The sequence below is a fragment of the Microcebus murinus genome, chromosome X (assembly GCF_040939455.1).
Source record: "Microcebus murinus isolate Inina chromosome X, M.murinus_Inina_mat1.0, whole genome shotgun sequence".
Classification (NCBI taxonomy): Eukaryota; Metazoa; Chordata; class Mammalia; order Primates; family Cheirogaleidae; genus Microcebus; species Microcebus murinus.
The window spans coordinates 61,687,293-61,700,175 of NC_134136.1; positions in this window are offsets into that span (position 1 = coordinate 61,687,293).

Genomic DNA, 12,883 nt, shown 5'->3' on the forward strand with positions numbered 1-12,883 from the left:
AGTCAGTCATGTCGTCAGAGAAGAGACAGCTGATGCCTGAAGCTGGAAGGGTGGGACAAAATATTGAGAGAGAGAAAGACAGGGAAAGGGATCAAATCCAGAAAAGTTATTTGCGTTCAGTGTTGTGATTAATCCTGGGAGACTGCTGTGATTTACCTTGTGGATGGCTTCCCCTGGCCATAGCACAATTATGGAAACCTCAAAGGCACTGATAAAATCGCAAAGACAAAACTTGTGTCCCTGACATCTTGCTCAGCCCACTGCTTTCAGATCCCAAGGACTATATAATTCTTCTTCCTCCCACCCTCTATATCTCTCATGTGCCCACTTAAAAGCAAAGAACAACTCCCTTCTACCTGGCAGGGGAAGGAGTAAAAGCATGGAAGGCTTCCTGGAAGAGAGGGCAATTGAGGTGGGCCTAGAGAAACTGGGTGAACCAGATTTCCAAAATAAGAAATGCCAGGAAACAGGGGATATGGTATGTACAGAAGCCTGGGTAGTAGACCTGGATATGGAGAGATGAGCACAGTTATATAAGCTACAGTATGAGAAAGGCCCGAGTTACTTAGCTGGGCCTTTAGGCATTGGTTTAGTTTTCCCTTGTAAACCTGGAGCTCAAGGTAGGGTTACTTGTCAATCATTTCCGACACTCCAATGAAGTTGTTTGTAGGCGGGGCCTGAGACTGGTTGTCCAGGCATCCGTACCACGTGACCAGGTAGATACCCTTAAAGTCTGGATTGTCCTGTGGGGCTTCCGTGGACAGTTTCCCGAGGATATGTGGGAATATGGCGGCACCCGTCTTCCGGGATCAGAAAATGTAAGTTTATTTGGTTTTAATTCTTAATTACTGAGTTTTGTGGTGATCCTGATCGAATTGGATTTATGATGTGTGGTGACATCTTTAAGGGATGTGTGCGATGGGCCAATGGATTGTTGACAGGGAAGCTCCCTAGTCACGTCTGGCCCAGTGTTGTGCTTGATGGAACAACGTGATGAGTGTTTGCGGTCATTTTGTTTGTTTAAATGTTGGTCATGGGCACCCCTCCTCCCTCTGGATCCTAAGGTTTTGTGGTGGTTTAAAGTTAAAAATGAGGAAACGCTGATGTGATCGATGAGCAGCTGTCGGTCCAGCCCTGAACGGTGGCTGTTGGTCGCCGGGCACCTGAGTTTGCCTTTATTTATTACTGTCGTTGGGTAGATATCGTCACCGCTTATTTCTTTAAAGTTTTTATTTTGCCACCTTTCGCCATTCGGTTTTCATATTTCTGTTCCTTTAGAGGTGACAAGGAGGGAAATTACCTCCTGAGGTGGGGTTATGACAGCTGACCACAGTTAGCTGCCTTACTTGCCAGTTGAGTACCTCATTTAACATGATTATAGGTTTAATGTAGTCTGTTATGGTTCAAGTTCAGAATCGGTCTTCCTAATATGCTGTGTTCACAAGAAAAAAAAGTGTTTTGATTATTTCTACGTGAAATGGGGCAATGGACTTACAGCTTGTTCACTAACCCCAGTGAATCACCTAGCCGTGGTCCTTGAAGTCTGTTTTGTGCTTTTGTATAATGCAATTGTCTATTTAATATCACTGTATTCAGCCAAAACGCCCCTTAAAATGTTTAGCGGTATTGACACTTTAAGGATATGTAAACTAGCAGTCAGGTTGTCAAGAGCTTATACCTGAAGGCCCTGTAGGGAATGAAGCCCCCAGGGATCCTAATTATTGTTTTGGTTTCTAGCATACTGACTTGCGTTTTTTTCACGACATTGCAATCATTTGAATTTGGTTAAATTTCTTTGGGCTTTTTTGCATAAATATTTCTCAAATGAGGGTATTTTCAGTGTGCATATTGTGAAGTGATTCATCTGGCTTAGCAGGTGACGTTTTAAATCTCGTGATATGTCTGCCCATCAGCCAGTTATTTTTCAGACAAATTGGACTTGGATTTGCATTTAATTTCACCTGTTCCTCCTCCTGTCTCATCCAAATAACTTTTGGTCCCAGGGCTCTTCATAAGGGACTTTAAAAGGTTTTGTGTTGATAGAGAGTAAATTAATGTCTGATTGATTGATTGCCTTTTGTTTTCTATCGTAATATCTTCCGTGATATAATTAAAAATATTGTAGTGTTGTTATCTCTCTACAAATGTACTTTATGTTTCTGTTCTTGTACGCTCTTGAGCGGATCCATAAATGTACTTTAAAGAAATGTTGTGGGCGAGGGTGGATTAATAAATGCAGAACGTCATCAATGGGCCGCGTGCTTGATTTTTTACGACTGTGAATGCCCTTAACCATCGTTCTCGGCTGTTTCATAGGATTGGGTTTTAATTTGGAAAAATGTGTTTTTTAGCATTGTATTAAATTAACTGCGGTCCTGACCCTCATCCAAAGCATGGTTAAACACTTTTTCGTTCTTTTCAATGCACAAATAAGAAATATAATGTTTTCGTTGGTTTTGTGTGTCTTGCTTTACAACAGTTCCGGCCTCACGTTGCCGGCTACCTGAAGTTTGACTTGATTTTACCATCAAATTGTTTTAATATTATTGGATTGGTTGAGATTGTAGTCCTGGTGTTTCCTTATTTCATAAATGTACCCAAATGAAGCAAGTTTGGTGGCATTTTCTAGATCAAACCGCACATATGGAATAAGCTGCCACTTGTTTTATGGCAGTGAATGCCCGGAAGTACTGGTCGCCTGTCACCTCTGCACATTGTTGGGAATTTCATTTCCCACATGAATTGCCTGCTCAATATCATGTTATTTAATCCAATTCTGTCCTGAGGCTTTTGCATAAGTTTCCTTTAAACATAATGAGGAATTTCCCATTTATGAATGAAGAAAGTCACAGATTGAGTGCTTTCAGTAATCTGGGAGTAATTGCCAATTGCAGGTGACGTTGACAGTTTTGCTTTTGAAGCACAATGGTGTAAGTAATATACTGTTTTTCTTTAAATGTAGCATTGGTATCGTTTCCAGGTGTTCTTCCTTAGAAAAAAAAATGATTCATGTATTTTTTTATATGTCCACAAGGTAAAGAGAAATGAGTGATCAAGGCCTAGCCTGGGGAGGACAAGAATTCCGTGGAATGGGCTACTCCTATTGACTGATTACCCCATGACCTGTGGTTCCCTTTGAAGGGAGCAGTGGAGCCTCTGAAAGGCACTCTTACCTGGTGTTGTGGCACAGTTCCTGCAATCTCTGTGTTACGTTGCCTTTCATGAATTTGGTCTACCTGGCATGGGCTGAATAACTGTGTACTCAGTCCCCACTAGGTATATTCAGCAGCTCTTCTTCATAAGGGTAATAGGACACGTGCTCCAGCCCCCTACCTACGTTATGAGTTGCCATATGTGTTTCCCCAGTGGTTCTAGTCTTGCAGATTTGTACAATTGCCATCTCCTTCTGGACCTGTGGTGGAAACGTCTGGGACTTGTCAGCATGGGAGCCTGTACCATGACTAGTGTGGAATTGGAACTAACTGTCCAGAGCATCCAGCCAGGTAAGAACAACCGTCTCTCGTGTGAGGTGACAGGTTTTGGGCAGAGGGCATCACCCATCTGTTCTCACCTGTACCATCATTTAGGAAGGCATTGAATCCAATGTCCTGGGTTTCCAGGCAAGGAATTGCCATTGGTGTTAAGGTCTGTTCATGGTTGCTGCTTATTAACTTCATGATTGAGACCCTCCTAGATATTGACATCTTTTTCCAGGAATTAGAGCTGTTCCTCTGCTCACAGTCAGTGTCCCATTACAGCAAGCTTGAATTTATTTTAATGTAATGGTTTCCAAAAACAAGATCTTGTCATTTTATCTTCAAAGTTTTAATGTTTGGATCCTATTTGGAATCTTTTACACTAACAGGCAATAGCAGGATGAACTCGAGAGGATGGTCAAAAGTCAACTCCAGGAATGGAGGGAATGTGGGATACTGCTCAGATGCCTTTTAACTTCTGGTTCAAAAATGGATCTGAAGGTAATAGAAAGCCATGTTTATCTATGCAAAAGGGGAGGCTTGGGACCTGTGGGCCAAGTGGCTGGTGGGGAATGGCAGTCTGTCCGTCTGCCTCCACCATAGAGGGGAGGGCATTTTTTGGGGAGGAGACTTGGAGACAGAAGGTAACAGTCAAAGTAATGCATAAGTCAGTGCACCTTCAAATCTTCACCCTTTCTTGCTTCCTTGCCATTTCTTTGCTTTGCAGACATTACTGGGAGCACACCTCATGTCTCATTCACTGTCTCCGGTACCTGAGTCCAAAGAGGTGCCCAAGGAAGTAGTATCCCATTTCCTGACTCCACATATTGGAGAAGAACATCAGGGTCCTCGGTTTAACGCCCTCCCTACCACTGTTCCCCTACCCCTATACAAGCTTTTAGATATTGCCACAATATCATTTAAATGTTTGTTTTCTTTCCCAGGGCCAGCAAGCCTCCTCAGGGGTTTCTGGGGAATCTCTCTGGAACCCCGACCTCATCAATCATGCTGTGAAGGAAGAGGCAACCCAGCACCTCAGGCTTTTCCTTCTCCTGAGCACGTTTCTATTCTGGCCTACTGAAACACTGCGCGTGGAGAATGACAGGGCTCAGGCCTCACTACTGATCAGGACTCTTTGCCATATGTCAATGGTACAAGCTGGAGGGGTCTTGCTAACTGGCAGTGCCATAGAGGTGTCTGCTGTTTCTTGGTCTATTTAAAGTCATTTCCTTTGTGTGTGGTGATTTATTCTTTGAAATGCGGGTGAAGACATTTGACAATATGACAGAGGGAATTAACGTGCTAATTGGAAATATGCACTATTCTAAGATGTTCTTATGGTGACTTTGAACCTTTAGTCTCAATGGGTCCTTGTGGGTCCTGTAGTTTTCTATTGGCACACGTTTCGTGGAGAAGGTGGCAGCACAGAACTTGAAGTTCATTCATCTTAAGTCAAATTCCTAATTTCTTTGGGAAGAGACCCTAAATTGTCTACCTTTTACTCAGTACGTTGCCGTTGATACCCTTGTGACTTGTCCCTGTCATTGGTTAACTTACTTTTAATCCTTGGAAGATGAGAGTCATTTTTATTTTCCAACCAATGTAAAATTGAGGCCTGAGATCCATGGAAAAACATTACCTCAATCCATGCTAGTTAACCAAATATTGTGATGATGAGCATGGATGGCTTATTTCTTAGTCAAAAGCCCTTGTGAAACTTGAGGTAACTGTGATGCTTCCTCCCTGTTACACATGCACGTGTTGTGCCCTCTGCCTCTGCAATATCACCGCCATCTTTGGTCTTCTTGTTTTTTTTGTGAGTGGGGAAGCCTTGGGTTAAGACCGAAATGCGTGCCTTGGTTGATAGGTACAAGAAGTAATAGCATGGAAGCAGCATTCTCAAGGTAGAGGATGCCAAAAGGGTGTCTCCGTAATTGATGGCACTCCCAGGGAACCAAGCCTTCGATGAAAGAGAAAGTGGACCTCCTCAGAATTTAAGTTGAGACTTATGTCCTTGGACCTTTCCCGGGAGTTCATTCCTAGGCCATTCTTGTCACTTAGTTTTTTCTGGTTTATAGTCATTGAGTATCTACTCACTAGTGATAATGGTAATGTGCTGTAAATTCTTGGTGTGCAGTATTTCACATCACACTCCAATTTGCCTTAAAGTGCTTTTTCATGCATGTTTCTTATATGAGTGCTAGGAAGAGAGTGGATTATATTGGCCACTACAAGGCAAGGCCTTTGACTGAAACTCTGTAGATTATTTAAGTAGAGGGAGACAATTTATTTTGCTATTATTTGATGAAATTGTACAACACAAGTAAGGGCTGATGTGCTCACTTTTCACCTGGTTGTGAAATGACTTTTCAGATTATTCAGTTGCTATGTAGTCATATACAAAGCTGAACGATTTCATGAGAATATAATGAAATTTCATACACTGAAGTCCCAATTTGCAGAGTTACACTCACTGTGACCATTTTGTATGATTTGCAGAGAGGCTTTTCCCTGACAATGCCTATTTTGTAGCTTCCGACCCATGTCATGGCTATTTAGGAAGTAAATTTCTGGTTTTGCACCGAGAAATTTGAAAAAAGCCTTTGATACTGTTTGTTACTTTTGAGGCACAATGTTAGCCCTGAGAATTGAAGGCCTGGATCTTCCACCTTAAATACCAACTTTTGTCTTCCTGGTGCCTAAGTGTCTATGCTTCAACATAAGGCACAGGCACAGGTGTAGGCATTAGGCATGGAGAACAATGCAACAGATTGTATATCTTATGAGACTGGCTCCCTGTTTGGCATGTCCAGTCATGTAACTGGGACAGCGCTGGTCGTTTTGAGAAGCACCTTGGGCTACTGGAAATGATGGTGATGGTTGTGACAATGATGTTGATGGTAGTGGTGATGATGCCTAAAGAAATAAGTCAGGGCTATCACTGATGGAAAGGTCACTAAAACCAACCACTGTGCTCAGTTCATTGGGTTCTCTCCTCATCCTCTAAAAACCAAAAGTTAAACGTACTGTTATTCCCATTTTACAGAGTACATTAATGATTACAGAACCTTGCCATGGTAACAAAGGCAGGATCCTTTAGGAGGGGGAATAAGATCCAGCTTCAGATGGTTCTGAATCCCGTGGTATTAATCACAAGCTGTGAGGCCTTTTAATAGTGTTTTTGTTGCTTGAAAAAGTTATAATTACCCCAATCTCTGTCTCCTGTCCATTCTGGTCCATGTGGATATCCAGAGGTCACACTGGGTGTTTTTGTAGCAGTAGAAATACATGCTGAATACAAGGCTCCTCAAAATCCAGGGCAATACACCTTCAACTAATAGATTTCATGGCTGGATCCCCAGCCACTTTGATGATCTGTCTTTTGATGGGAATAATTATAGGGATTCAAGGGTGAGACAGGGGTAGAGACTTCTGTTATCAGGAAAGATGGAATGACACATTGCATATGGTTGCTCCATCAGGGGCCTATTGACTCTAGGTGGGAAAGGGCTGGGAACAGTGGCACTGGGAAGAGCTGCTAGGAGAGGTGGAGGCTCAGGGACTCTGGCAGGGACGTTCTCAGAGGCTTTATGTGTCCAAGGCTGTGTCTCTGGCCATTCCCCATGCCTGGCACTGCACCAGAGGGTATTGTGGAATGTGACTTGGGAAAATCTGGCTCTTGGGCAAAGATGAGAGTTTATTAAGGGGGCAGAACTTGGTTGTCCATTATGAATGAGCATTCTGGACTTCCCTGTTAATGAGGACTTAACAATTTCTGGCTAATTAGGTGCACTGCCTTAGCCTATGGCAAATGGCTTGGAGGAATGTGTTATTATATGATATCATCATAGATTAATCTGTGGGAGTCTTCTGAGAGGCACCTGTGGTTGTTTCTGGGGTACGTTTCTCCCTTAGATGGTCTCACCACTGAGTCTTTCATGCTGATACTGAGCCGTGTTCACAAGTGGAGACTGATGAAAGTGAACTGCTATTGCTATAGGGCCTCCCAATGCACTGCTTTACCCTCTGTCAAATGGCTTGAGGAGATGTGATCTTTCCCCTATTATATTGTAGCCTCATAGGGTAATCTGAGCGTGTCTTCTTAGAGGCACCTGTTATTGTTTCTGGGGGACATTTCTGTCTTGTATGGTCTCAACACTGAGTCTTTCATGCTGATAGTGAGGTGTGTTCACTAGCAGACACTTATGAAAGTGAACTGCTTTTGCTGCTAGGACCTCCCAATTTACTTAACCTCTCTCTCCTCCGTCCCACTCCAGTGGCTCCGAAGCCTTGTGTAAATTCCTACAGGAACGAGACAGCTTCACCGGCAGTATCTGTAGCAAGTAGAATTTTGAATCCAGTGGAGACACATTTGATGGCCAGTGGTCAGGCTGTCTCCTCCTATGCTAATGTGCTGAACACAAGGGTTTGGACCATGCACAGCAAGGCTGCCCCAGGGATCATGAGCACTCCTGTTTCAGAGAGTGGGAATGAAGTTGGCATGTTGTTCAGGCATTTCTCTATTAGCTTCCTACACTCTTCCGTTGATCATACTCTGCACGTTGGTGGGAAGGAAAATCCACATGGGTTCTGCCACTGACAAGAATATGAAGCTGGTGACGCTGGGATCCTTTTGCATATCTCCCCTTGAGCCTGGTGTCCAGGAACCTTCCGAGTTATGTTAGGTGTCCAGAATGGCAGCTTAACCTGTCTTATTGGTCATGCTGAAAGGGGCACATCCCTGTCAGCTGAAGCTGTAACGTTTCCCGTCTACTGATGTAAACTGTCACCACTTTGTGGTCTAACCCATCAGTCACTTTGCTCTTCTCAGAAGGGTGTTTACATAGGCACGAGAAGTGTCCTGAACCCTCAAGACTGTCCTAGACAGCTCAGTGAGGGATTCATGCATCTTGTGTAGTACTACAGCCACTGACGCTGTTAAAGGACAGGAGGGAGTTGCAATGTGAGGAGGGGAGGGCTCGGTGGTCTCCCTATTTCAGGGTATTCCAGGGTCCTAAAAGGAATGTCAGGAGTCTCCTGGGCATGAGGAGAATATAGAGAGTTTGGAGGACATGGGAGTTGGGGGTGAATATTGTGATGGGCAATAGCGTTCAAGGAGGCACCTGCCTCGTGTGGCCTTTCCCCTCCCTTGCAGCACGTGTGGGTCGGCATAGCTGGGGAACCAAAGACAAAAATGTACCTTGATGGAGGTGATAGGGAAAATATGTGCCTTGGGAAGTTGATACATTTATTCTGGGGTCAGGTCCTTATTTTCCCTTTCCCAGTCATTGTGGGTTTAAGTGTTGTTGACATCTTGGCTGTATCACCTCCTCTGTGCACTGCCCTAGATGTTTGAAAAATGGCCACAGACGTAGGTGGGGCTTCACTTATATTGTTGCATAGTGCAACAGTGGGAGGGAGTTCTCGGCAGGATGGGCTGTAGCTTTAATTGGTACTCATGTATGCTTCCTGGACACTGTATTCTCTCATCTCTTTTGTATTCCAGTATTTTCTCCTGTAACTATAGGGAGCCTTGGGTGCTGACTGTGCTGTGCATTTGCCTCTTTTGTAGTCGGACCCTGATGAGTTTCTGGGTTCAGGTCCTTAAGATGTCCCCTGTGTACCGAGCTCTCATGAAGTCCAATTATGTTATTGGCAGGTCCTTGTCCATTCCTGATTGTACAAGTGGCAGAGATATATTTTATTTTCAAAATGTTTACGACATTTTTGACAGGTACATGGAGAACTTCACATTTGCCAGTTTTCTAAGGGAAATGCTCTAAGAAAAGGGAAAGTTTAAGTTTCTTTTCTCAACAGCGAGGTGTAAACTTTCATTTCCCTTTTTACTTTCTCACTCACTCAGGCACCATGACTTATTGTCTGCTGTGTCTCCTTAGTGCCATCTTTCTTGGTAGAGAATGTATTTTACAGACCACATGTTAAATTATGCTGACTAATACTCATTTCTTTGCCTAAGAAATGTGTTTTCTGATTTGGTTTAGGACTTTGTAAGGTCCTTGTGTTCTTATAATAAAATGTGTTTCTTGGAGAATCTCCCACGTGAATGTTTTATTATTCAAAAGAAAGAAATCCTGATCAATGAATCATGTCTCTTCCATGTGCATCCTACCATGTATAGGGTGACATATATGAGCTTTATACTCTGGTACCTTGAGGTAAGGGCATTTGTGGCAAGGTTTAGGGTTTCCAGGCCAAGTCTTAAGTTCTCCCATTGTTAAAACAAGAACGGAAGTAAGTGATCTGATACCTCCTTATACAAGGTGATCTGAAGAACACAAGTCTGTATTTGGATATTGTGTGGGTGACAGGAGCATCTCCTGATCACAGTAAGGGTAAGGCAGAGGTTGAGTGAGCAGTAAGGTTCTGCAGGACACAGTTCAGAAGTCATGAGGACAAAAACTGGAAGAGTGAGCAGGCAGTTCATTCTCACTCCTGCCTGCCTAAAATCTTGGTCCTCCAGTCTTAGAAATGTGTCCTTGTATCACACAACCTTCCTTTGAATGGAGACAGGTAAAAGGGGTGATGCTTCTGAGCATCATCTGTTCCTTGAAAATATCAGTACTCTTCTGAATGTGTCAAATTTCCAATTAATTACCATTATGTATCCTTTGTTAAGCTGAGAAATATCTCAGCATTTTATGAATTAGCAGTTCCAGTAAGTAGTAAGGATCAGGGTCTCCATTCCCAGAGAATTTTCAGATACATTTTATCTTCCTTAGGCAGCTTAGGCCTTGTGGGTATTAAGTGTCCCCTACAGGGAAGGACAAGGAGAGTATGGTAGCCCGTTCTACCTGTGCATGTGCCACATTGAGTGGTTGAGCATGTGCCTCTCCCTGCTTTGTCATAGAGATCCTGAGCTAAGGCTCTGAACAACTCTAGTGTTGTCTTTCAGTCTACAGAGCTGAAACATCTCATGTCCCGCCTCAGAATTCAAGGAACCTCCTCTCCAGATCCCATGGAGCAGCTGGAACTTTATTTTTATCCCCACTATTATTGGCTTCTATTAAGTCATGGGTTGCCCCTTAGACTGTTAGCTACTCCGTCCAACTATTCATCTTTTCAGCAAGGTGAAAAGTAGAGACAACTGGTGAGATTTGGGTGAAAAGAGAGGTGGGAATGTTCACATGTATTTTCCACTCGAGACCGTCAAATATGAATGGGTAGGTCGTGTGTTCTCAGAACAAGAAGGACTTTTGGAACTGAGAAGTCCTGAGGTATGTTCGTAATTGCCTCCATTTTTTGAGTGCTTCATACATGCCAGACTATATATTCCCCCTACATATCTATTGCCCTGGCAGGTAAATAATGAAAATGAATGAGAACTTCCTTCAGACACTGGACACCGTGGCACTCAGCATAGCATTCCTGGTGCCCATTCTGTGCGTGTATACACTTAGCCGCGATAAACATGATGTGTGTGCACGCACAGCGCTCCCCCATTCCAGTGGAGGGTGAGGCTGTCTCATTGCTCCCAGGCACAGGCCTCTCCATTAGCCTTAGGAGTTCCCTTCTCCCCTTCCACCTCTCCGTTTTTCTTAAATGTGGTCCCAAGATAGACGGGAACTAGTGTGTGGGTCGCAGCCAGTGCCAAGGAGGGACTGCTATGTGTCCTACCCCTTCAGTGTTCCTTTCTCCACCCTTTTTATGATTGTCATCCCCTCCCCAGGAATGTCAGGGACTTCAATGCATTGAGTGCCCTCTCTGACAAGCATTTGCAGGGTAAAATCTCAGCACATTGATAGTTGACCCTCCAGGCACTGTGGGAGGGATTTTGGCCAGGGCCCGAGTTCAGAGTGAGGGCATGCTCAGGGCGGGGGAAAACTGTGCGTGTCCAAGAAGTATCCAGGGCAGAAGTGTCCTCATGGCAGAGGGAGTGGAGACAGCTGATCCTGTGTAGCTGGTTGGGCCCTGCTGTCCTCCCTACCTTCCTGCCTGTCTACCCTTCTGCCTGTGTCTCTCTCTACAGATCTTGGTGTCTACCTGTTTATCTGTCTATTTCCCAGGGACACAGAAGCTCACCTGGCACAGTCTGCGCCAGGTATCTGGCCACAAATGTGGTCCAGGAGAGCTGTGGAGTCTGGTCTCTAGTGAGGGTTCTGAGTTTCCCTACAGATTCTAGCAGGTGATTTGGGTCAGCCCTGGGCTACCATTGCTGTTACTGGTGAGAATCAACCACTGTTGCCTGTTCCAGGTCCCAGAGGAGTGGACCTGGACTATTGAGCCCGGGTCAGAGAGGATAGGACCTGATCGGCCATATGCCCCATTCCAGCCGTCTGGTTCTAGGACGGTGGGCCCCTTGTCATGAATGGGAGGAGTGTGCAGTGCAATTCTGACAGTACCACGAGTTAAACAAAACTTACAGGCTAATGGCACAGTCCCCTAAATGAGACTGCCCACAATTCACACACTTTCCATAAATTCGAGGGTCCCTGGGCCCCATCATTGCTGCTGACCAACTGATACATGGGCCTGAGTCCTAATGAGGTAACACAATGAAAAGTCGCAGATGACCATTGAATATTTAATAGCATTTTCATTCAAACATTATTCAAACAGCTACAGGTGAAAGACAGTAAAGCATTATTTTTCCTGAGGAGATTCACAGTGAATTGTAAAACCTGATACTAGAATGCAGAAAAACAGCCATACTATTCATGAGAATTGAGGAGTGGGAAGAATCTTATAAAGGAAGAGAAGTAAATATAAATGAAGAATGTGAATATTAGTTGATGAAGTACTTCCATTCACAGCTTTGAGCAAATGAATTAGGCTGTAAGTAAATAAATTCCTCTTCTCTATTTTTAGAGAAATATAAATTACAATATTCATGATTCTCTGGTAGATATTAAAATTTAAAGAAAAGTCTTAAGTCCCCATTTTGAGAACGGCATCAGGAAATGGACATACTCTGAGATTTTTAAAGTCTATTTAAAAATTTGTCAGAGGTTTCTCATGCACAATTGGACTACAACTGTCACAACCTTATAAATGTGCAATACATTGTGTCTGAGAGGATCCTCTGCTGGGCATGCATCCAGTGGGTGAGCAAGATTTCCAAAACCAGACATGACAAAAAACATTTTGTTTTGATTGTGCAAAGTCATGAGTATTAGATGTGGACATTGAGGGATTGTCAGAGATACGTAGGTGATAACAACATGAGCAAAGACGTATTATTTAACTACCATCTGTCCCCCAAAATAAGACCTACCTATAAAATAAGCCCTAGCAGGATTTCTACCAATTTATGCAGTATAAGCCCTACCCCAAAATAAGACCTAGTGATGGGCGTGGCTAAGGAGTATGTCTGCACAACCCACGCATTTCGTGTTGGTGCAGTAAAGAAGATGAGCAGCCCTTCTCATCTGCCCCATGAGAGCTCTATT